The sequence below is a fragment of the Nymphaea colorata genome, chromosome 5, assembly GCF_008831285.2.
Source record: "Nymphaea colorata isolate Beijing-Zhang1983 chromosome 5, ASM883128v2, whole genome shotgun sequence".
Lineage (NCBI taxonomy): Eukaryota > Viridiplantae > Streptophyta > Magnoliopsida > Nymphaeales > Nymphaeaceae > Nymphaea > Nymphaea colorata.
Window position 1 is genome coordinate 1,455,634 of NC_045142.1, and position 24,848 is coordinate 1,480,481.

The 24,848-nt window shown below is 36.0% G+C and overlaps 2 protein-coding genes and 1 long non-coding RNA gene across 14 annotated transcripts in view; 1 reads left to right on the forward strand and 2 right to left on the reverse strand.

The window, feature by feature from the left end:
- Window positions 1-24,848, reverse strand: part of LOC116253928 (uncharacterized) — an 82,374-nt gene that overhangs the window by 9,648 nt on the left and 47,878 nt on the right. The window lies entirely within an intron of this gene.
- LOC116253929 (uncharacterized) overlaps window positions 1-24,848 on the forward strand; it is an 80,367-nt gene that overhangs the window by 2,707 nt on the left and 52,812 nt on the right. The window lies entirely within an intron of this gene.
- LOC126410065 (uncharacterized) lies at window positions 8,883-10,120 on the reverse strand. Of its 2 annotated transcripts, none has more exons than XR_007573424.1 (3): window positions 9,987-10,120; window positions 9,866-9,911; window positions 8,883-9,181 (listed from the first exon to the last, which is right to left on the reverse strand). It is a non-coding gene; the product is annotated as an uncharacterized LOC126410065 (long non-coding RNA). The 2 variants fall into 2 exon arrangements; XR_007573423.1 differs by having other exon boundaries at window positions 9,852-9,911.

Sequence of the window (24,848 nt, forward strand, 5' to 3'; positions counted from 1 at the left end):
CCGACTTTCTCATGTAGATCAGAGGTCAGCAGGGCAGAGGTAGGAGGCCGGCAGGCGCAATGCCCCTCTCAGATTTTTAAAATTTTAAAACTTTACATGTACAATTTAAAAATTTTAGTTTAATTTATATAAAAAATTGAAAAATTATATTTGGCTTCAGATAAAATTTTGAAACTATGTTGGGCTCTTCTAACAAAAAAACTCTGACTCAATCATTGGAGATCAAACTGATATCATTTCTTTTTTTTTTTGGCATTGCTCAGCTTAAAAGGCCTTTCTTCTTTCTTTTGGGCTTCTTCTCTTTGCTTGTATTGGGATGTATGCTTCTGTCTTGATTTGCTATCATATTATGGTTTCTGTGTTATTTTGGTCCAACGGCCAGCTATGGTCTCTCTCTCTCTCTCTCTCTCTCTCTCACACACACACACACACACATATATATATATATATATATATAATTCTACATCTAATGTTGTCTAGGGCTTACGAAATTTACTCTAGTTAAATAAATCAGTTCATAAATACAAATCTCATTTGTGAATCATGTGTAGGGATTTGTTTTTTCCTTACTCTTTTTGTTATTATAATTATGAACATTCCAAGCTGATTTATATGGTTGGATCCACAAGAAACAACTTTAAAATCAAAAGGCATTCAATCATATGTTCCCTGTATGCAGAGTACAGTTGGTAAAAACTTCACCCATTAAAATTTTTTTGCACCCTCTGTCAAATGCCGTCGCTATTTTCACAATGAGACAAGGCTATGTATTTCAAAGACATTTCCTAGGTTGGTTTTCCCTTTGTCCCATTCTTTAAGTTAGTTGCTAACAATTATTTATACCCAAACTATGCTTACTAATGGAAGAATGGAGTCTTTTTTCTCTCATGTTTTTTTTTTTTCTATGATATTATGATAAAAAATTTAGAACAAAAAAAAACCCAAAACACAAGTTCAAATTAACAGGCCAACTCCAAATTTCGGTCCCCCGTTTGAAAGAACCATACTCTGGCAGTTGACCTTGTATTCCCTTTTTTTACTTATATATATATATATATATATATATATATATATATATCAAAAAAATGTATGAATTAATATTAGAGGACAAAATGTAGATCACTTTTTTCATCTTGTTTTTCTCATTAACCTCTATGTTAGATCAAATGACCCTTATTAGATGCCTAGGTGACTTTCCAGAATATATATATATATATATATATATATATATATATATATATATATATATAGAGAGAGAGAGAGAGAGAGAGAAAAAGAGAGAGAGAGAGAGAGAGAGAGATTACTCTAGTTAGCTGGAGTCACCCAACTATTTAAGAAAGGTTGTCCATCTAAAGCAATGGATAATTAAGAGAAAAAACAAAGAAAAAAATGGTGTAAACTAATCTTAGATGATGAAAATGTCCATCACCTTTTTCTCTTAATCCTCCATCATGTTTGATGGGACGGTATAAATCAAATGGCTGCATTACTTTAAAAAGCTAAAGTCACCATTGAAGTGACCATGAAAGATCCCATCAAAGCTGCCCAATGTATTTCATTGGACAGCAACCCTTCACGCCATAGTTCAATGCATGCATCGGGATACATGCTAGCATGATCGAAAAGCACCATGTTCATGCTAACTAAGCAACTTTGAAAATAATGCCTTTTGAGATGAGTATTAGGCCCTCAGGTTCAACTTTCGACTCTAGAATTCATTAAAAAAGTGTTGCAGTTGTCTATGAGATCAGTAATGGCTGGTTTCAAACGCCTAACAGTAAGGGGTCCAATCTTTGATCTAGTGGACCATACGATACTTCAAATCAATAATGTCATCAACATATAGAATTGTACATCTATCCTTATGGGTACAATCAAATTAGCACCTCAAGACAAAGTCGGAGTCGAAAAATATTTAAATTAAAGAACTCAATCATTGGTTTAATTTTCATGGTGCTCTGCTACTGGGTTAAGCGCTAGGGAGAGGTAAATTTATTAGTCTTACTTCATATCCCGACACAGCTCTGGACCTTAACGGCTGGGAGAAATGGAGAAGGAGCCTTTTAACTCTTGTTTGGACTTACTACAAGCTAACAGGCTGAGTCTAAAATGGAAAATTAGAGACTTGCATGCTTAGGCTTGGCTCTTCAATGTAACTTTCAGTTGGGTCAAGAAATCATGCACCTTCTTGTGATCTCTACATGGCTTTGCTATTGTTTATAAATGTATCAAAATGAATTCTCCAAGTCAGCATGCATTCAACGTTTTATTAATTTAATACAGTAATCATAAATATTTATTATATTTTTAAAATAAAAACCATTCTTGAAAAAAAGGTATTGAATAGGCATGGAACATGACTGTGGGCTGGTCTCCTCCTTGGATCCACCAATTATAGTTGACAAAAGGAGCATGGAAAGACTTTTAAGTCCGTGAATTTGCTTCTCTTTTGTGATTAATTTCTTACAAAGAGTGTGGAGCAACACTAAGGAAGTAGGTCCACTCTTTCGGGGTTTACCACTGCATTGGGTAGGGCCAAGGATTGTTTGACTATATTTAAAAGAGTTGCTTGTCACAAAAAAATGAGAAAGTTGAAAGTAAAAGGGGCTAACTATTTTATAAAGAGCAGTAGAATAATAGTAATTTCTGAGGGGTTTGATACAAGGAATGGGGCCGGGGGTTGGTAATGCGATTAGTCTTTCTTTCAAGTTATTTTCAAGATGTCAATTTTATGGGTTGTAAAAAGAGGGATACCAATATACAAGTTAAAGCATAACAGAGGTATAGACACTGGATGCATACACACCTAGAGAAATGAGTGAAAGGGTAATAGTTTCGACTTTCTTGCAAGCTGAAGAATCGCGGAAGCATCACTCTAAGGTACCAAAAGCAAACTAAAGGTAAGGACTTTGACTCCGATATTGGGTAGCAGGATCAAATACTTTCTCATACTCATCCGACTAAAACGATAGTAATATAAAAACAAGAATATAGAACAATAATAAATATAAGAACAGGAATCAATAACATGCACCCACTCTACGTACAACTCAAAATGATGAAGCCAAGCAGATTCACAGCAAATACTTTCTCATAGTCATCCAACTAAAACGATAGTAATATAAAACCAAGAATCTAGAACAATGATAATAGAAGAACAAGAATCAAGAACATGCACCGACTCTAAGTACAACTCAAAAGGGTTGAAGCCAAGGATTCATGGCGTGCCTCTCATGATATCACAATCGACATCATCACGGATGTTGTCCTTTTGCCGCATCAATGAAAGTCATTGATTTACTGCCTCTGTGAGTAATGCATGTCTGCCAGTGAGATGTTCATATATGCACGTTCTAGCTTTGCTAGCTGGGTCCCTCTGATTTATGTGCTTCAATAGGTTTAAGTTTCTTAATTTTCTTCTAAGTTTTTTGGTTTGAAACCAGCCAGTTTGAATTTTTTTTTTTTACCTCCATTTCTGTTCATTGATTGAAACCAACTTTTGTGGCACTGGTTCAGAGTGATTTTGATATGGAAACATCTGAAATCTGATTTTGATTGACCAAGCAGTAATTTAATTTCTCTTTTTTTCTTGGATGTAAGAAGATCATGATGATGGTTATATGTTGTAAGCAGCCAAAAACTTTTGAGTCATTGTCATTTTTCAATATCAATTTATGATTGATAACATGAGCAAGCAAGTAAGTTTTCTCACATTGTTTTTAACTTACATTGTCGCTCTTAATTTTAATGTTATTTTTATAGATATTATATATTTAATGATTTTTGGTCCTAAAGCTTAAGCTTATTCACTTCACCTTAGAGCGCTTTGCCTTGCTTCACAGGGCTAACACTTTCCTTCTCTACATCACATTTAACCACATTACCCATATCACTCGGCATGCCCCTTACCCTGTTCATGGCCCATGAGGTTCACAACAAATGATTTTAGCTGTGGAGATAGGGAAACCATTCCTGCTTAAAGGAGAAGCATACTGGTCAGGAAAAGAGGTCCACCTCTTCTAAAGACTCATGTTCGAATCTTGGAGGAGTCATTTCATGTCTCATTGCGCTCTATCTCGAAGCATGTTCTGTGAACCTCACCTGTTAACAAAAAAAAGTTAAATTCTTGAACATAAAGAAAAAGAATACATTTTGAACAGTCAAAGGTGTAGGCTTTAGAATAGTGCCCACCATATCATCTGAAATTTCAAAGAAGGCTTCTGATATTAATATAATTGTTGTTAAACAACACCTAGTAAGCCGTTTCGCATTAGGAATAACGTGTGAGTGTTCCATGAATTTGCCCTAAAATTAGAGCAGATTCATATAACACAAAAACATGTGTTATATGAATTTATTTCAATTTGGAAACATATTCATCAAACACTAACACAGTGTTTTTAATGCCAAACTCCTAATGGACCACAAAAAACTTGGGCGTTTAATCTATTGCTGCCAAATTTTTAGATTCTTTTTAATTTTTTTCTTTTTATACAAAAAATATCAAAACAATACAAAATGTAGATTTAAGATTTGAGGGTATCAAATGCGGTTACTACCAAAAATTTATGGGGAAAAAGATTTAGATCGCTTCTTACGAACAAGATTGTGCCAAATTAGTTACCAACTTTTTTATTAACAAGAAATTCAATTAGCTCCTGCTTCGCAGTTTGTGCAACTTAGCTAGTAAAGAAAATTGAGGCCTCCTAGCACTGCCAACTTCCAAACCACAAGGCGCCCTTCATTGATAACATTGTTCAGCCATCCTGTGACACTTTGCAACACATCCACAACCGATGTGCTCAAGTAAAACCCAATCCTCAAGGTCAGCCACATCATCATTGTGTCCTTAAGGGATGCCGGGAATTCTTGGCAGTATGAACTCATTTGGCCGAGAATGTAGAAAGCCGAGCCGGTTACGATAAGCACAAGCAGCGGGACTAGCCATAGGGCTGACATAAGCACCGCAAGGTCAGGCCAGTTTTTGAGCCCATGAAAGCGTACCATTGTGAGCCTGCTTGAATTGACATAGCGGCCAAGCCAACAATATTTACTATATGGCCTCTTCTTAGGGGCGGAGCCAGAAATTTTTCATGAGGGGGCCTGAAATATCATTTTTCAAAATTTTTATTTAAAATAAATAAAATTTTCTAAAATTTACATGTAATTTAAAAAAAAATTTGAGGTGGGGCGAGGGCCCATGCAGGCCATACCTTGGCTCCTCCCCTGACTGCTCCTATCCGGGGAAGAATTGTCAGCATTCGGCGAGTCAGGGTCCCGCATACCGGGTAAAAGAATCGGTTGATGATTGGTAGAAAGTGAGCCATGCATGCTGATGAGTACAACAACCTGGAAGGAAGCGGTCAGGATCTTGAAGTGATGAACGAGGCTGCGGTCCATGGTGAGGGACTTTAGAATGTTGAGATTACTTTGAATTCTGGAGGCCATGGCGAGAAAGATTCGGATAGACCCTCGCAATGTTAGAAATTTTTGTTGGATGGGTCAAACTATAGTTTCAAAATTTTAAAAGGGTACGAAATAGAAATTTTCAAATTTCTTATATATACTAAACTAAAATTTTTTAGATTTACATATAAATTTTTAAAATATACAAGAGAACCAAAACCCCTACCCCACCTTACCTCCACCCCTGGGTAGACCATAGAGGAAGCAGCTTGACTAGAGTATTGAGATCCTCAACCTCTTCAACAGTCTCCACGGCTTGGCAATTGAGCCGTCCGTATAAGTGTCACCCTTTGTTACCAGAGCTGCTTTGTTGATGAATCTGTATGAAACATATAAGAAATATACTGAGCCAAACAATAAACTTCTCAGTCTAGTTAAAGGGGACCTGCAAATGGGGAAGCCCAAGTTCGTGAATTGCAAATTTGGGGAAACAAGAAATCATGATTTCCGGTCACGTAGAGAAGGATTTTGGCCAAGTTTTACTTAATCCTGATGTCGAAATTCATTCTGAACTTAACCAAATCCTGATCTAAAGGTTCATTAGTTTATTGTTGGGATCAGATCGAATGGCATCTGTTGATTACAAGTCATGGAAGATGGCATGACTGCCATTCATCCATAATTAGAAATGCCGGTCTTTTTCTAAAACGACCCAATAAAAACTTTAGAAACAACGAGAAGGGAAAAAACTGCTTTTTTCATCATTTAAAAAATCCCAAACGAATTTTCTTTCATAATATTTGTTTTTTAAATATTGTTATAATATATTTATTTAAAATTTAAGTTAAATTATCTATTTTCATTTTTGTCATTACTAAAAGAGCATTTTTATCATTTTATGAAATTATTTTTTATGTTTTCTTGTTAGTTTTTATTTATATTACCTTTTCCTAATTTTTAGTTTTTTTTCATCATTTTCTTTAATTTTCAGCATCCCTAAAAAATAGTCGAGAAAAAGTTTGGTGTTTGAAACCCATTAACAATATCTATATCTATAACCACCACATATAAAAACATTGGCAAGACAAAGCCATTAGGTATGGCTATTCTCTCCACTCGCTTCCTTTGATGGTTTTGCTTGATTGCAAAGCGGGTAATGTAAATTCTACTGGTGCGTAAAATTTTCATCCGCTAGTATGGTTAATGAAAAATGCCACTGATTAATAAAAAAAAGTTTTTTTTAGAACAAAAAAACTTTAAAAAATTAAGATATTAAAAAGAACATCTCTTTTTAAATAGTTTGCATTTGGGATATTAAAAAGAAAACATGTTTAAAACTTTTCGTATCATTCATAATGCTGCATCATCTTTGCATTTGGGACAATCGGGGACAAAGCCAGAAATTTGTCATGAGGGTGCAAATTAATGTTTCTAAATTTTGACATAGGTCGGAAAATCATTTTTTAAAATTTTTATATAGAACAAGTAAAGTTCTTTAAAAATTTACATGTTAATTTAAAAAAAAAAATTTTGAGGTAGAGGCAGTGCCCATGAAAGCACGGCCCCTCCTCCCCCCACCCTCCCACCTTGACTCCGCTCCTAAAGACAATGACACAGCTAGTGAGGGAAAACTGAACTGCATGCCATGGCATCTTGTAAAGGGAGTCAAACACATGGACAATGTGTTGCCTATGACAAACAACGCGAAGCTGATGGCGTTGAGCATTGCTTGCACAGGTGATGTACCCCCAGCCACATTGGTGTCCAGAACATACGATCGTAGTGAACGTGTCACGTATCGCGTAGTCGTAAAAAGAACAAGTTAACAAACACTTTTTGGCCCCTGCTCTTGTCAAACTGGTACACGCCGACCATGATGAAGGTAAAGGTTGTCCCGGCTACACGGAGTGTGACCACTGCAAAGGCTAAGCACAGCAGGATGAACTGAGTCGGCATGAGCTCAGTATATAGTTACAGGAAGCAGGGGTGGAACAAAAAATTTTTCATGAGGGAGGGCCGAATTAAAGTTTCTAAATTTTGACTAGGATTGAAATATCATTTTTTTAAAATTTTATATGAAACAAGTATATTCTAAAATTAACATATAATTTTTTTAAAAAAAAAAATTTGAGGTGGGCCAAGGCCGGAGTGAGTCCTACCTTGGCTCTGCCCTTGACAGGAACGTGTAGCAAAGGATGGAACTACTGACACAAATGTATCATCAGCATTAAGGGTGGGTATCGGGCTAGGCTGGGCCCGGTCCGACCCGACCCGTTTAAAAATTTAAAAATATTTTTTTAATTATAAAATAAATTTTTAATTATAAAATGATTTTTTTAAATATACAATATATTTGTTAATAATAATTATATATTATTAAAACAAAAAAAATAAAAAATTTATTTGGCCTATCGGGCCCGGCCCAACGCCCAGGCCTAATCAGCGTATTAGGCAGAGTGCTCCATTTTGGTGTTATGAACCTAATATAAAAACTTTTTTCCTGGCACACTGTAATGAATAACATGGCCGAACATTGCTATCTTCACCCACATGCCTCAGCATACTCACCGTCATGGCTTGCTATGGAATGTGTAAATAGGGGTAGGCAAGGAAAACTTAAGCCTTCACTCTTTTTTTAAACAAGTTTGAAAGAAAACTTAGGCCACAACCTGAGGGTAATTTGTTTATTATGTTATTCCATTGTCCTAAGTGGAACTAGGGTTGGGTATTGGGCCAGGCTGGACCAGCCTAAAGCTCCACAAAGCTGGCTCCGATACACCCAAAGATATTGATGGCTGCCCAAGGCGAGCAATTATCAGGCTGGGTCCGACCATCAACTTTATGCCTGTTGAGTATCTTATTTGATGTTCATCCTTATTTAAAACTATCAACATTATCAAGAGTTTCTAAGAAAGCGTTCGGGGATGTGCTAACAATTTTTAAGGAATCCATTATGAATCTAGTAACTCTAGATCTCCTACCCCAAGCTCCATTAAGAATAAACTCAGCTCCAGATTGACTTATAAGTTCTAGCCAAAATTGAAGTCAAATAGTTAAAATGAGTGGAGCTCTAGTTGCATAAGCTTGACTTGTTTAACTAAAGCTTGGATTAACCACAGTACAAGTAAGCCTGGGCCACGGGCGGGGTACCCATCAGGTTCCCGGTACCGGGCCCGGGCCCGATCCGGCCCGTTAATAATTAAAAAAATAATTTTTATTTTTAAATTTAATAATATGTATTTTATTATAAAAAATTATTTTATAATTTTTTTTTCTTTTAATTATCAAACGAGTCGGGCCCGTCGAACGGCCATCCTTTAAGTACAAGTGATACGCAGAAAATGTTTTGCAAATTAATTTGTCACATTACATGTTTTTATAGTAGTCGATTCCTTTGGAACTCTATTGAGTCTAGACTTAGAAATCCATGCGGACCTAGCAGCTTGTTAGAGATTACAAAGAAGATAGTTTTGATTAACCAGGAAATCATCGTTTGGCAACCAGGAAACCAGGAAATCTTGTTTTGATAAGCTGCCTCCAACACTTCCATGAAATAAAAAATGTAGTAATAGGTTGCATCCTCCCAAAATATTCATGAAGTTGGCACTGTCAGAGTCGTTGCCTTACTTGACCCTGGTGTTATGGCATGGCCCAATGCCTTCACCAGAATATCCGTGAAGTTTTGGATGAAGCTCATGTTATCTCTCGCCACAGTAACCACCCCTCGATCTTACCACTTGAACGCCACCAAAGATCATGGTGGTTGTCCGGGTACCTGCAGCCAATGCAAGAACTGAAGTAAAAGTACTATTTTTTTTTAACTCCTCTGTCCCACGTACTCTTTGACCTGTAGATCTTTTTTTTTTTTTTCACAGCCATCTTTTCTACCTTAAAATCGGTCAATCTCATTGAAGAAAATGAATTGAAAGTAAGGATGTTTGGACTTAGAGAGCTATGGTTGAAGTGTCCATAGTGTCAAGGCAAAGAATCTTTTTGTTTTCGCTGAGTCAGAGCTGATTCAATAGCTGCCTCTTCTTTCTAAGAAGGATTTCCCTGTTGGTTAATGGGAGTGAGGGCCATTTGGTTTTTCTTAAGAGATCACCCCCTTTCTCCAGAGAGGATGAGAGTTGGTGGGTGCAACAGATATGCACTCGAAAATAAAGAGAGAAGGGGGAAGTTGAGGTGTTTTTGGATGATTTTCAAAAAAGTAAAATCTTTTTTGGACTTTAACTTTTTTCACTACCTTTTTCTATTCTTATAGGGTGCTCCCCTTTCTAGTGACCGGGGTATTCTGGTCATTATAACCAGCTTTGCTTTCTTCATACTTTTTTATTGTGATGGGGATGGTTACGATAAGTTGATTACCTGTTGCTTATGCGTATGAAAAATACCAAAGAGGAAAGATGCAGCGACAGAGGAGGAAACGCAGCAAGAGAAGAAGAGACCTGTGCTGTCTGACCTGTGGAAACATGAGGGAGGAGGAGACGCACCGACAGTTCGGAGCCCTGTGCAGCAGCAAATGTGAGGAAGAAGACCGCGACAGAGAAGGAGACACGGAAGCAACAGAAAGAGACGCAAACCTGTGCAACGAGAGAGGAGGAGATGACCGTCGACTGCGAGGGAGGAGGAGAAGCAGACCTGTGGAGTGCAGCGAGTTAGGAGCCTTTCATTCTGGTGCGAGGGAGAAGGAGACGCAGGGAGAAGAGACCTTCCGTCGACTGCGAGGGTGTAGCGAGAGAGAAGAGGGGAAAAGAAGGGAGACAGTAAAGGTGAAACTTATACCTCCTTTTCACCTTTATTAAATTTGTTTCCTTTTGCTGTTTTGCAGAAAGATAAAACTAAAACCCAGTGGTGATATGAAAAACTTATTTAGAAATCATTATAAGAAAAAAATCTTATCGGATGAGGGCTAACAGTAGAAAGTATTCCCTATTGGTGTGCCATTGGACAGTAGAAAGTACTCTGTTACAATGCTTTGTGGTTGCATACCCAGGACAATCTGAGTACAATGCCAAGTTAAAATTTTTTACACTACTAGGCGGTAATTTTTTTTTTTTTTCGATATCTGACGGCTGACCGTGGATCCCTGCCACCCCCAGTAGAAGGCCCCAAGCACCGCCCCTGTTACTGTTGTAAAGATCATAAATTAAATCAAACTGGCCAGGCTGCGGATTAAATTTAATTTGCTTGCGTTAATTTTGATTCTTGATATTTTTAACTTGGTGCACTTAAAGATGTGATTTGTTAGCCCTCATCCGATAAGATTTTTTTCTTATACTGATTTCTAAATAAGTTTTTCATATCACCACTGGGTTTTAGTTTTATCTTTCCGCAAAACAGCAAAAGGAAACAAATTTAATAAAGGTGAAAAGGAGGTATAAGTTTCACCTTTACTGTCTCCCTTCTTTTCCCCTCTTCTCTCTCGCTACACCCTCGCAGTCGACGGAAGGGCTCTTCTCCCTGCGTCTCCTTCTCCCTCGCACCAGAATGAAAGGAGCCTAACTCGCTGCACTCCACAGGTCTGCTTCTCCTCCTCCCTCGCAGTCGACGGGCTTCTCCTCCTCTCTCGTTGCACAGGTTTGCGTCTCTTTCTGTTGTTGTTGTGTCTCATCCTCTGTCGCGGTCTTCTTCCTCACATTTGCTGCTGTACAGGGCTCCGAACTGTCGCTTCGTCTCCTCGTCCCTCGCATGTTTCCACAGGTTAGACAGCACAGGTCTCCTCTTCTCTTGCTATGTTTCCTCCTCTGTCGCTGCATCTTTCCTCTTTGATATTTTTCAAGATGGTAGGCAGGATCTACATGATACAATTTCAAAAGTTCGTGAAAGTGTTAAATATATAAAGGAATCACCAAAGCGGTTATATTCTTTTAAGGATTGTATAAGAACAGTATGCTTGATTAGTACAAAAAAATTAACTTATGATGTTCCAACTCGATGGAACTCTACATATGTCATGTTGAGAGATGCATTGTTCTACAAATATGCGTTTCAACATTTAACTTCTGTAGATCCCAATTATAAAAATTACCTTCTCATGATGAATGGTCTTATGCAACTACCTTGTGTCAGTTTTTGAAGTTATTCTATAATGTTAGAAATATCTTTTCTGCCACTAGAAACGTAACAACTAATGTGGTTTTTGAAGAAATATAAAAAGTACGCAACCATTTGTGTAAACATCATTTGGCAGAGACAATGATTATATAAGGTTATTAGCAAACCAAATGCAAGAAAAGTTTGACAAATATTGGAAAAATGACTACAATGTCCTCTTTGGAATTACATTTGTCTTAGATCCTAGGTCTAAACTAGGATATTTGAAGTATGTGCTTGTGAGTCTAAATGAAATTGATGCAATTGTACAATATAAAAAGATAGAGAGCAGTCTTCATGAATTGTATGTTGAGTACAAAAATGCGTATGGTACAGACAATGAAGAAAATGAAAATACAAACAACGCCATTGTTGATTTTGAAGGAGCAAGAGCTTCAACTTTTTCAAGAGATGCCTTCTTCACATATTACATGAGTTCTGCATCTCCTCAAATGCCTCGCACAGATCTGGAAGCATATTTAACTGATCCAATATAATGATCTCGGCCTAATCAAGACTTCAATATATTATCTCGCATAACAAAGCTTGATTATATTTTGCTCAATGGGAAGAAAACACAGATATTGCTCTTGCTTGTTCAGCCCTAATTTTGCCATTGAGTTATTGCAAGTGGAGGACTGCAATCTTTGTTGAGTCTATCTTAAACTCTTCATTCCCCATTTGAATCATGTTATTTAGACAATGAAATTTTTATTTTCGCACCACCTTTCTGCTTGTACATAAAAATTAATGCGTGTGAATTGATTTTTTCTTTGATGTTTATCGTGTTGCACCTTCAACCAAGCTGTTACATGCTTCAAAGAAAGATGCTTGTTCAATGGCATTGAGATATGTTTTTTGGCACGATGAATGGTATATCTGGAATAAATCTTTTAATTGAAAACAACATGTCCTAATTTTGCTGAATTTATTTTTAACTTGTAGGTGTCATGTATCCATATCATATTTGGTTCTCTGACTTCTAAGTTCCTCCGTTCAACAAGGCACCACCATAGACGATCTTCTTTTAAGAAACTAACTGTTACATACTAAGTTGGTAGTATTTATGTATTTGGCACGACAAGCTTGGCCTGATATTTCAACAGTTTGTTGTGCACCAAAATACGACCTTTAATAGCTTACAATGTCAGTTCACAGAATCACACGAGGCTGTTATGTCAGAGAAAGTGAGGAATTGCAACTGTTATAATATTTTTGTGCTTTTATGACTTTTTTCCTTTTAAACATTCTAATACCATGTAATATATAATTGATCAAAAAATGCTTTGCAGGCATGGGCTAAAAGGATTGAACACATGCTTTTGTTGTGCATTTTTTTTGTTTAAATAGTACATTATGTAAAGGGACAGAAGACAATTAGATAAATTTTTCTCTGTCCATATGGTGGTCTCCATTTCTCTTTGTCTCGTTTTATCTGCTCTTAAAATTATCACTTTAAAAATGAATGTCATATCATATATTTTTCAAAAACCACAGGTGATTTTTTCACTTCTTCATTCACTAGAAAACAAGCCCGGCCCAATGGGCCGAACCATCCAAAAGTAGCCCAGCCCGGCCCATTGATAATTAGGGTAGGGCCGGGCCGGGCCTCGGGCATAAGATGAAGCCCGAGGCCTGATTAACTATAGGCCCAGCCTGGTTCGATTATTAATGGGCCAGGTTGCGGGCTGACCCGATAAACTAAATGGGCTCAATAATGGATTTTTTATCGGACCATGCCAGATGCCCAGCCCTAATTCGGGCTCTTGTTTATTTGAGAAATCAATGTGTGTGTGTGTGTGTGTATATATATATATATATATATAGATATATATATATATATAGAGAGAGAGAGAGAGAGAGAAAGAGAGAGAGAGAGAGAGAGTGCATTGGGAGTTGCATTTGGGTATGTTAATTGATCGAATATTTTTTGAACATGGATGCTTGTAATCTCCTACACCTGGGAAACTACCTAAACATATCTTAGGATCCTTGGGTGTTTAGGACAGATGCCCTAACACAACGCAAAAAGCAGAAATAAATCAAACATAAACAATAAAATTAAAAACACATTAAGATCTAAGCAAAAAAGATTGCAAATTGATTTAATCTTATACCAAATAAGAAATAAACAATTACACGAGCAAAAATAAATAAAGTAAAGAACGAAAAGAAAATAAATAAAGGAAAAAGAGATGGGAAAATACCTAATAGGGTATCTCCCAAAGTTTGTTAGTCTCAAGAAAACTTTGCCTAAAAGAAAGCGGCTCATCCCTAGCTTTTGGGAACAAAAAATCAAATCTAGACCTTTAAAGCTTAGCTTAAGACAGACCTAATATGAACAAAATTTTGGCCTACATGCTCTTTTCTGCCTATGAAACGCAACATAGTCAAGGTTTTCCCCACTTTCGCACAAGTTTTTCAGCCTTGCAATTTGATGTCTAGTTTCTCTCATGTCCTCTCCATTTATAATTGTTGTGATGAGAGAACTTTTTCCTCATAATTGGTATAACATTAAATTTTGTATGGAAAGTCATGCCATACACTAAATCAAGCCATTTCCTAAAATATTGACATTTAAGGAGATTTTTGCTATGAACATTATTTAATTGATCAAAATTGATATCACATGAATCTGATTTCTGAAAATGAAATTTGAACGAAATAGACTAAGAACTTTGTCCATGCATGCAAAATGTCTATCAATATTTGTCCACACAGTCCCTATAAAATGATGACCAATATATTAAGAAAATAACAAAGATATTTATCTCCATCTTATTTTATGACTAACATGATATGGTAGAGTTTGATGCGTATTAGTAGGTGCTTAGTTTTTTAGGATTCCAATGTGATTTAGAACACAAGGTGATTTGCATCTTGATACCTACGATATGCATTTGACATATATATATATATCCCTTATTGGTTACTCCCGTTTATTAATTAAGGTAAAATTTTAAACCAAATCTAATTGGATATTTATTTAACCAATCTAAATAAAATCTAACTGGATGCCATTTCTTAGATTTGTTTCCAAAGTGATCAATTTCTTAATTAAATGTTGATTTCTTTTCCATTTCCAAATTTTTTGGAGTAGTTTGGCCGGATATAGGCTGATCACACTTTGATCCAACTGAGTTGGGTACTGACTTCCCCATCTAGATCAGAGGTCAGCACGGCAGAGGTAGGCTGGCAGGCGCAATGCTCCTCTTAGATTTTAAAACTTTACATGCACAATTTAAAAAATTTAGTTTAATTTATATAAAAAAATTGAAAAATTATATTTTGGCTTTAGGTAAAATTTTGAAACTATGTTGGGCCCTTCTGACAAAAAAATTCTGACTCAATCACTCGATATCAAACTTGAATCTGGCACTTGTATAAATAGCAGATCTTATGGTAGTCATATTAAGATTCTAATTTCAGACCCGTTTAGATTATCCCCTACTAGTCGTAATTAGTCAGATTTGGATTTGAGTTTTAAGAATCAATCAAAAGCTGGCTCATAAAAGACTAGGAACAATCTTCAAGTCTAAAAAACATAAAATTCCACAAAAAAAAAAAAAAAAATCCAGCCGACTGCTATCAGATGAATTTGCAGGCCAAAATCAGACCCTTGATTGACAAAAGCTTACAAAAAGTTATCCACACATTGGAAAAACGTAGTTCTCTGATAAATTCCTACTTATATATATATATATATATATATATATATATATATATCTATTTCTAGAATTTATTTATGTATCTTCCCAACATGGTTAAGAGAATATCTTCTACCTCAATGTTCCATTCTTGTTATATACTTATTCCCCATGACTTCGTTGCCCAATAGATCTGAAGATAAAGATGCCAAACATGAACTCAAAGTAGCACGCGCTCGAGTTGCTTTTCAAATATTCTCAGAATTCATGAGATTTTATTCCCTTTGTTCTTTATCTCATGTCGATGAAGCAAACATTTACCATCAACTAATTAGGACTTAGCAATATATTTAACACTATATCATTTATTATTATTATTATTATTATTTTCCTTTTCTTGGAGTGAGGGAAGAGTATCTTTATCCACTGCCTGGAGAGCAGAAGCAAGCCTTCAACCCTCATCTAGCCTTTTTCTTCCCGCCTACATGATATAGGACTGCGTTGGTGCCTATGATGGGTGCACACCAGCTAAATGCAATTAATCTCATCTATTTAGCACAAGGTTTCATGCTTATGCGACTCGAACCAGCAATTGGCCGCCAGCTAGGGAGGTGCATCAAACCCTCCGGTGTTATTTTCTTTTCTTATTCGGCAAAGATGGAATTCTACCAAAATAATCAAATTCATCAGGAAAATGTGGTTCCCTAAGACATTGCGCAGGATAAAGAAAATGTTCAAAGCAATGAGATTATGTACAATGCAACAAAATCCACTTTAGGAAGGGAAGGAGATCCTCAAAGTAAAGAAAAACAAAGCCTTGTTCTTTCTTCTATTCTTTTTACTTTATGTTATAAAGCTGTCACCGCCGCAGGCATAGTCGGTCCGCAACAAAAGCATCCCCTTTGATAAATCACTCGTAAAAGGAATTCTCTTCTTTTATTGTTTGAATAGGCTTTATTTTGCTTTGCAATTTTTAGTGGGTAGGTGCATGCTTGGAAGATAAAGTGCATACCTTATTATAAATATGATATGGTGACTAGTAAGAAGCCTTTAGGTTGAGATCTTTAGTGATTTGAGATCCTATGATCTTAGATCCATGGATTTAATCTCACACTTCCCTCCCTCGCCATTTGATCTTAAAATCCATGGTTCTTAACATGTAGCATAGATTTAAAATCTATGAGAATCTCTCAAAACACACCTTTTTATGCAGCCTTGGATTTAAGATTCGAAGCTATCAAACACAAACCCTTAGTGTTTTGAAAGTTGGGACTCCTGGAATCATACACTTTTGACGTTCCAATAATTGTGGGTATAAACTTTTGACGTTCCTTTCTGTGTGCTTATAAACGTGCTTTCTTGTTGTGCGTTGAATTGGAATGATGATAGTCTTAATTTGCAGTCTTCAGCTAAGCTAAAGGGCTGGAGCGGCGATCATGTTACTTGCATTTTCATCTTTCTGCATATTTAACTTCATTTGAAGGCATCCTACCACATGATGGCTATTGTTCTTAATGATACGACTCTTTCTCATGCTAGATATAAAATTTCTATATGAAACCAAAGCTTCAGTTGTATGGCATCAGGCTCACCAATATCAAAATTCAGTTACACATCCTGTCCAAGCCAAACTCAAACATTTCAAAGAATTGAACCAATTGGTTGATCCAGCGGCTAGTATAAGGTCAGTGCTTAGTTTAATTTCTAGCCTTGGTGCATCAGCCAAACAGGAATAGATAATTTTGGCTTAGCAGTTTGACAGACAAGGATCTCAAATTAACACATCTTGTATAGCATTGTTGATGTTACAAAGAAATAGTCACCGAAATTCATGGTTTAACAAATTAAGGGTCAAAAGATTGATTTAATTGAGTTCATGGATTTCAACATCTTAAAGGTCTTGGAGCCAGACCAAGTACAAGGTAATCAAACTAATAGTTGGAACTAAATGGGCCAAATAGAGGTCAGATACTTGTACTTAAGCAAGCATAGGCCCTGAAGGCAAAGATTTTAGCCTTAAGGTTTGATGTTGCCGGGCGAATGACAAAAAGTCTTCAAGCTTGGATGCAATTTGAAACCCAAATAGGAAAAAAAAAGGTCAACATCTGTAATAACATGTGCCAGACCATGGATATCTAATGGACCTTTGCTTTTAATTTCTCTATGCAAGCACGAGTTGGGCCACAAGTCCGTCCAAACACCAGCCCAAGCCCTAGCTGGGCAGTGCAAACCCCAGTTTTAGCGCTTAGGCTGCAGGCTTCGTTTGATGCACACAAATGTTACTGTGGAGTGTGGGAACTTTTCCATTTCTGTACTCTGTACGAATTATCCGTGGACCATCAAACACTGAAAAAGTTACCCCGCATAGGGAGCACCAGGCAATGCTTCCGCCTTCCATTAGCATAAAGATTAATTAGAATATAAAGCTCATGGGAGCCAACAAGTAAAATCAAAATCCATGAAAGTTAGTCTATGCAGGCAAAATTGGTGGAACTGCCAAGAATGTCTAGCATTTTTTTCCACAGGGTCTCCAAACCCTCTGAGCAGTTACAACCGGAAAGAAGCAACACCGGCCACTGGAGTTTCCTATGAGAACACTCAACATGGACAATGCGTCGATGGTCGATGGTCGCTGTGGCAGAGGCCATACCTGTAGTCAAGGGAGAGGAGGCTGCACCTAATCGTACAACCGTGCAGGGCAATCCAAATGGTAGAGACGCTTCAGGTAGTTCCACAACAAACAGCATGATACTCCTATTCCACATGAAATATCTAGAGTTGCAGTCAATAGAAATTGAGCAGATCTCTAGTTTTCAAAAAAGGAAAATGATGGAGACTCTTACTTTGTCTTGTGCGTGGACTACAAAAAAAACTGCATTCACCAACGCGTGGGAAAACGCTTCGATAGTGCAACTCTAGATATATATATATATATATATATATATATATATATATATATATATATATATATATATATATATATATATATATATATATATATATATATATATATATATATATATATATATATATATATATATACTTACTGCATTGGGGGTTGAGGGAATTGCATTTGGGTATGTTAATTGATCCAATAGTTTTTGAAACATGGAAGCTTGTATCTCCTACACCTGGGAGACTACCTAAACATATTTTAGGATCCTTGGGTGTTTAGGACAGATGCCCTAACACCAGACAAAAAGCAGAAATAAATCAAATGTAAACAATAAAAATAAAAAAAACATTAAGATCTAGGAAAAAAAAATTGCAAACTGATTTAATCTTATACCAAGTAAGAAATAAACAATTACACAAGCAAATATAAATAAAGCAAGAAAAGAAAAGAAAAAGAAGAAAGGAAAAAGAGATAGGAAAATACCTAATACAGTATCTCTTAAAGTCTGTGAAGTATTTAGTCTCAAGAAAACTTTGCTTAAAATAAAGCGGCTCATCACTAGCTTTTTGGAACAAAAAACCAGATCTAAACCTTTAAATCTTAGCCTAAGACAGACCTAATGTGAACAATATTTTGACCAACATGTTCTTTTCCGCCTAGGAGAACACAACATAGTCAGGGTTTTTCCAACTATAGCACAAGCTTTTCAGCCTTGCAATTTGGTGTTTGGTCTCTCCCATGTCCTCTCCATTTATAATTGTTGCCAGGAGAGAACTTTTTCCTCAAAATAGGTATAAAATTAAATTTTGTATGGAAAGTCGTGTCATACATTAAAACAAGCCATTTCTTGAAATATTGACATTTTAAAGAGATTTTTTTTGTGAAATATTATTTAATTGATCAAAATTGATATCACGATGAATCTTATTTTTGTAAATGAATTTTGAATGGAATAGCCTAAGAATTTCGTCCATGCATGCAGAATTTCTATCAATATTTGTATAGACAGTCCCTATAAAATGATGACCAATATATTAAGAAAATAACAAAGATATTTATTTCTATCTTATTTTATGATTGACACGATATGGTAGAGTTTGATGCATATCAGTAGGTGCTTAGGTTTTTAGGATTCCAATGTGATTTAGAACATCCCTTATTGGTTACTCCCATTTATTATGTATGGGTAAATTTTTAAACCCAATCTAATTGGATATTTATTTAAACCCAATCTAAATCAAATCCAACTGGATGCCATTTCTTATATTTATTTCCAAATTGTATGGAGAGTAAAGTTGGTAAAAACTAGCTTGATGCCATTTCTAATTGATTTCTTTTCCATTTCCAAAATTTTTGAAGCAGTTTGGCCAGATATCGGCTGATCCCACTTTGATCCAACTGGGTTGGGTACTTACTTTCCTATCTAGATCAGAGGTCAGCAGGGCAGAGGTAGGCGGGCGGGCAGGGGCAATGCCCCTCTCATATTTTTAAAATTTCTAAACTTTACATGTACAATTTAAAAAATTTAGTTTAAGTTAAAATTGAAAAATTATATTTTGGCTTCTGGTAAAATTTTGAAACTATGTTGGGCCCTTCCAACAAAAAAAAAAAATTATGACTCACTGGAGATCAAACTGACGTCATCTTCTTTTTTTTTTTTTTTTGGCATTGCTCAGCTTAGAAGGCCTCTCTTCTTTCTTTTGAGCTTCTTCTCTTTGCATGTATTGGGATGTATGCTTCTGTCATGATGCTTTTCTCTTTCTCTCATACACACACATGCACATTTGCTATCATATTATGGTCTCTTTGTTAGCTTGGTTCAACGGCCGGTCTCTCTCTCTCTCTCTCTCTCTCTCTCTCTCTCTCTCACACACACACACACACACACACATATATATATATATATATATATATATATATATATATATATATATATATATATATATATATAATTCTACATCCAATGTTGTCAAGGGCTACTAAATTTACTCTAGTTAAATAAATTAGTTCATAAATACAAATTTTAGAGCTTTAAATAGACTCATTTGTGAATCATGTGTATGATTGAATGCCTTCTGATTTTAAAGTTGTTTCTTGTGGATCCAACCATATAAATCAGCTTGGAATGTCCATAATTATAATAACAAAAAGAGTAAGGAAAAAACAAATCCGTACACATGATTCACAAATGAGTATTTAAAGCTCTAAAATTTGGTAAAATCGTGGTGGCATTTGGCAGAGGGCGCAATTTTACATTAAAACAAGCCATTTTTTTGCGCCCTCTGCCAAATGCCGTCGCGATTTTCACAATGAGACAAGGGTATCTATTTCAAAGACATTTCCTAGTTTGGTTTGCCCTTTGTCCCATTCTTTAAGTTAGTTTCTAACAATTATTTATACCCAAACTACATTTACTAATGGCAGAATGGAGTCATTTTTCTCTCATGTTTCTTTTTGCTTTTTTCTATAATATTATGATAAAAAAATTTGAACAAAAAAAAACCCAAAACACAAGTTCAAATTAACAGCCCAGCTCTAAATTTCGGTCCCCCGTTTGAAAGGACCATACTTCGGTGGTTGACCTTAACTTCCCTTTTTTTAGTTATATATATATATATATATATATATATATATATATATATGAAAAAAATGTATGAATTAATATTAAAGGATGAAATGTCGATCACTTTTTTCATCTTGTTTTTCTCTTTAACATCTATATTAGATCAAATGGCCCTTATTAGATGGCTAGGTGACCTTGAAAGTGTGAGTGAACGGTGCCTTTAGTTAGCTGGAGTCACCCAGCTATCTAAGAAAGGTTGTCCATCTAAAGAAGATGGATAATTAAGAGAAAAAACAAAGAAAAAAAAAGGTGTAAACTAATCTTAGATGATGAAAATGTCTATCGCCTTTTTCTTCTTATTTTTCTCTTAATCGTCAATCATGTTTGATCGGACAGTACAAATCAAATGGCTGCATGACTTTAAAAAGCTAGAGTCACCATTGAGGTGAGGTGATCATGAAAGATCCCATCAAGGCTGCCCAATGCATTTCATTGGACAGCCTCCCTTCATGCCATAGTTCAATGCATGCATGGAGACACATGCTAACATTATTTAAAAGCACCATGTTCATGCTAACTAAGCACCTTTTGAAAATAATGCCTTTAGAAATGAGTATTAGGCCCTCAGGTTCAACTCTGGACTCTAGAATTCATTAAAGAAGTGTTGTAGCTGTCTATGAGATCAGTAATGGATGGTTTCAAACGCCTAACACTAAGGGGTCCAATTTTTTATCTAGCTGACCATACGAGACTTCAAATCAATAATGTCATCAACATATATAATTGTACATCTATTCGTATGGGTACAATCAAATTAGCACCTTAAGAAAAAGTCGGAGTCAAAAAAATATAGAAATTAAAGAACTCAATCATTGGTTTAATTTCCATGGGATTTATGCTACTGGGTTAAGCGATGGGGAGAGGTAAGTTCATTATTCTTGTTTCATATCCCGATACAGCTCTGGACCTTAAGGGCAGGGAGAAATGGAGAAGAAGCCCTTTAACTCTTGTTCGGACTTGCTACAAGCTAACAGGCTAAGTCTAAAATGGAAAATTAAAGACTTGCATGCTTCGACTTGGCTCTTCAATGTAACTTTGAGTGGGTCAATGAAACATGCACCTTCTTGTGATCTGTACATGGCTTTGCTGTTGTTTATAAATGTATCAAAATGAATTCTCCAAGTCAGCATTCATTCAACTTTTATTAATTTAATACAATAATCATGAATATTTATTATATTTTTAAAATAAAAACAATTCTTGAAAAAAGGTATTGAATAGACATGGAACATGACTGTGGCCTGGTCTCCTCCTTGGATCCACCAATTATAGTTGACGAATGGAGCATGGAAATGCCATGAATTTGCTTCTCTTTTGTGGTTAATTTCTTACAAAGAGCGTGGAGCAACACTAATGAAGTAGGTCCACTCTTTTTGGGGTTTACCAGTGTATTGGGTAGGGTCAAGAATTGTTGACCATGTTTAAAATAATACTACTAATTTCTGAGGGGTTTGATACAAGGAATGGGGCTGGGGGTTGGTAATGCGATTAGTCTTTCTTTCAAATTATTTTCAAGATGTCAGTTTTATGGGTTGTAAAAAGATGGATACCAATATACAAGTCAAAACATAACAGAGGTATAGACATTGAATGCATACACACATAGAGAAATGAGTGAAAGGGTAATAGTTTTGACTTTTTTGCAAGCTGAAGAATCACTTAAGCATCACTCTAAGGTACCAAAAGCAAACTAAAGGTAAGGACTTTGACTCCGATATTGGGTGGCAGGATAGAATACTTTCTCATACTCATCCGACTAAAATGATAGTAATATAAAAACAAGAATTTAGAACAACAATAATATAAGAACAGGAATCAATACCATGCACCGACTCTAAGTACAACTCAAAAGGATGAAGCCAAGCAGATTCATGGCAAATACTTTCTCATAGTCATCCAACTAAAACGATAATAATATAAAAACAAGAATCTAGAACAATAATAATAGAAGAATAAGAATCAAGAACATGCACCAACTCTAAGTACAACTCAGCCAAGGATTCATGGCGTGCCTCTCATGATATCACTATCGACATCATCACAGATGTTGTCCTTTTGCCGCATCAATGAAAGTCATTGATTTACCGCCTTTGGTGACTAGTGCATGTCTGGCTGTAATGGGTGTTCAATATTTAGACTACTGTTCGCTTTTGACCATGCGATCGATTTCCAGTCGAACAAGGTAGAGGATGCCCAGAGACATCCTACACCCTACCATCTAAGGTAGAGGATGCCCAGAGACATCCTACACCCTACCATCTAGAAGAAAGAAGAAGAAGGGCTTTCTAGTATCTTGGACATGTCATCGGCAAAGTGCCCTTTGATTAAGATTATTATTCAGTTCATTGAACATCAACCACTTGGGCGCCATTGAACAAGCATGAATTGTTAAATAAATGAATAAAGCCTTGTAACTTTTAAGGTAGAAACTTATTTTTTGTACAAGAAAATGATCTAAAATGGTTTGGACTAAGCCATAGCCATAGTTGGTACTCCTTCTTTACCTTCTGGTTTATTGAATGTAAGGATGTAAATAAATTTGATTTGGATCCCATATCCCATTGGACTGCTTTAGAATTAAAACTCGAATGTGAAAAAAAAAAAATTATCCTGATTAGGAAATCTGGTCTGATTCAGATTTATGAAGTGGCATCCAAGTGGATTCAGATTTAAATAGATATCATATTCGGATGTGTGCCAGGTTTAATTTCAAATAAATTTATATTCTATATTTAATGTCCATGCATTTTGAAAGTCAAATTGGTTCTGATTTAAATGTCGGATTCATATTCAGATGTTGAGTTAAAAACAGATTTGGATCATCTATGGATTGTGACATTAGATTTGGAATTAGATGCTTTTATTGGTTCAGAATTTGGATCTGGATTTGAATTCTAATATGTAAATATATGAAAAAGTGGGTATAGTTCAGAGTACATCTAACTCGAATCAGATCTGTTGACATCCCAAATTGAAACAACAGGCAAGCCTGAGCTCTCAAACAGGTGCAGCTTTAGCAAATGATGATAAGACCCAAAAGAAAAGGAGTTCCTTTTAGCACTTAGGTGCACCTTAAAAACCCAAGACCATGCAAATCAGATCATAATGTTTCTGATCCAAATCATCCAAACGCATCAGAAATCAGATTTAATTATCTGAATTTGGTGTCCAATTCCATACGTATTCTACCCGTTTAGGTCACTAACTAAAAGAAAAAAGGACAGAGTCAGTCAGGTATTAAGGCGATCATCCTGAGCAATTACTTCAACTCTTAGAGCCAGTGGTGCGAGTGGGCTCACTCTGGCAGTAGACATGGTTGGGAGTTGCGCTCGCACTCGGTCCCCATTAAATTCATTTAAGTCCTAGCTGATGATGTTCATATATGCACGTTCTAGCTTTGCTAGCTGGGTCCCTCTGATTTATGTGCTTCAATAGGCTTTAAGTTTCTTAATTTTCTTGTAAGTTTTTTGGTTTGAAACTAGTCAGTTGGATTTTTTTTTTTACCCTCCATTTCTGTTCATTGACTGAAACCAACTTTTGTGGCACTGGTTCAGAGTGACTTTGATATGGGAACATCTAAAATCTGATTTTGATTGACCAAGCAGTAATTTAATATCTCTCTTTTTCTTGGATGTAAGAAGATCATGCTGATGGTTATATGTTGTGAGCAGCCAAAAATTTTTGAGTCATTGTCATTTTTCAATATCATTTTCTGATTGATAACATGAGCAAGCAAGTTTTTTCACATTGTTTTTTACTTACATTGTCGCTCTTAATTTTAATGTTATTTTTATAGATATTATATATTTAATGATTTTTGGTCCTAAAGCTTAAGCTTCTTCGCTTCACCTTAGAGCGCTCTGCCTTGCTTCACCTTAGAGCGGCCTCGCTTCACAGGCTAACACTTTGCTTCTCTAGGTCACATTTAACCACATTACCCATATCACTCTTCATGCCCCTTACCCTGTTCATGGCCCATAAGGTTCACAACAAATGATTTCAGTCATCAATGATAAGTAGCTGTGGAGCTAAGGAAACCATTCCTGCCTAAAGGAGAAGCATATTGTTCCGGCAAAGAGGTCCACCTCTTCTAAAGACTCGTGTTCGAATCTTGGAGGAGTCACTTCATGTCTCAGTGTGCTCTATCTAGAAGCATGTTCTGTGGACCTAACCTGTTAACAAA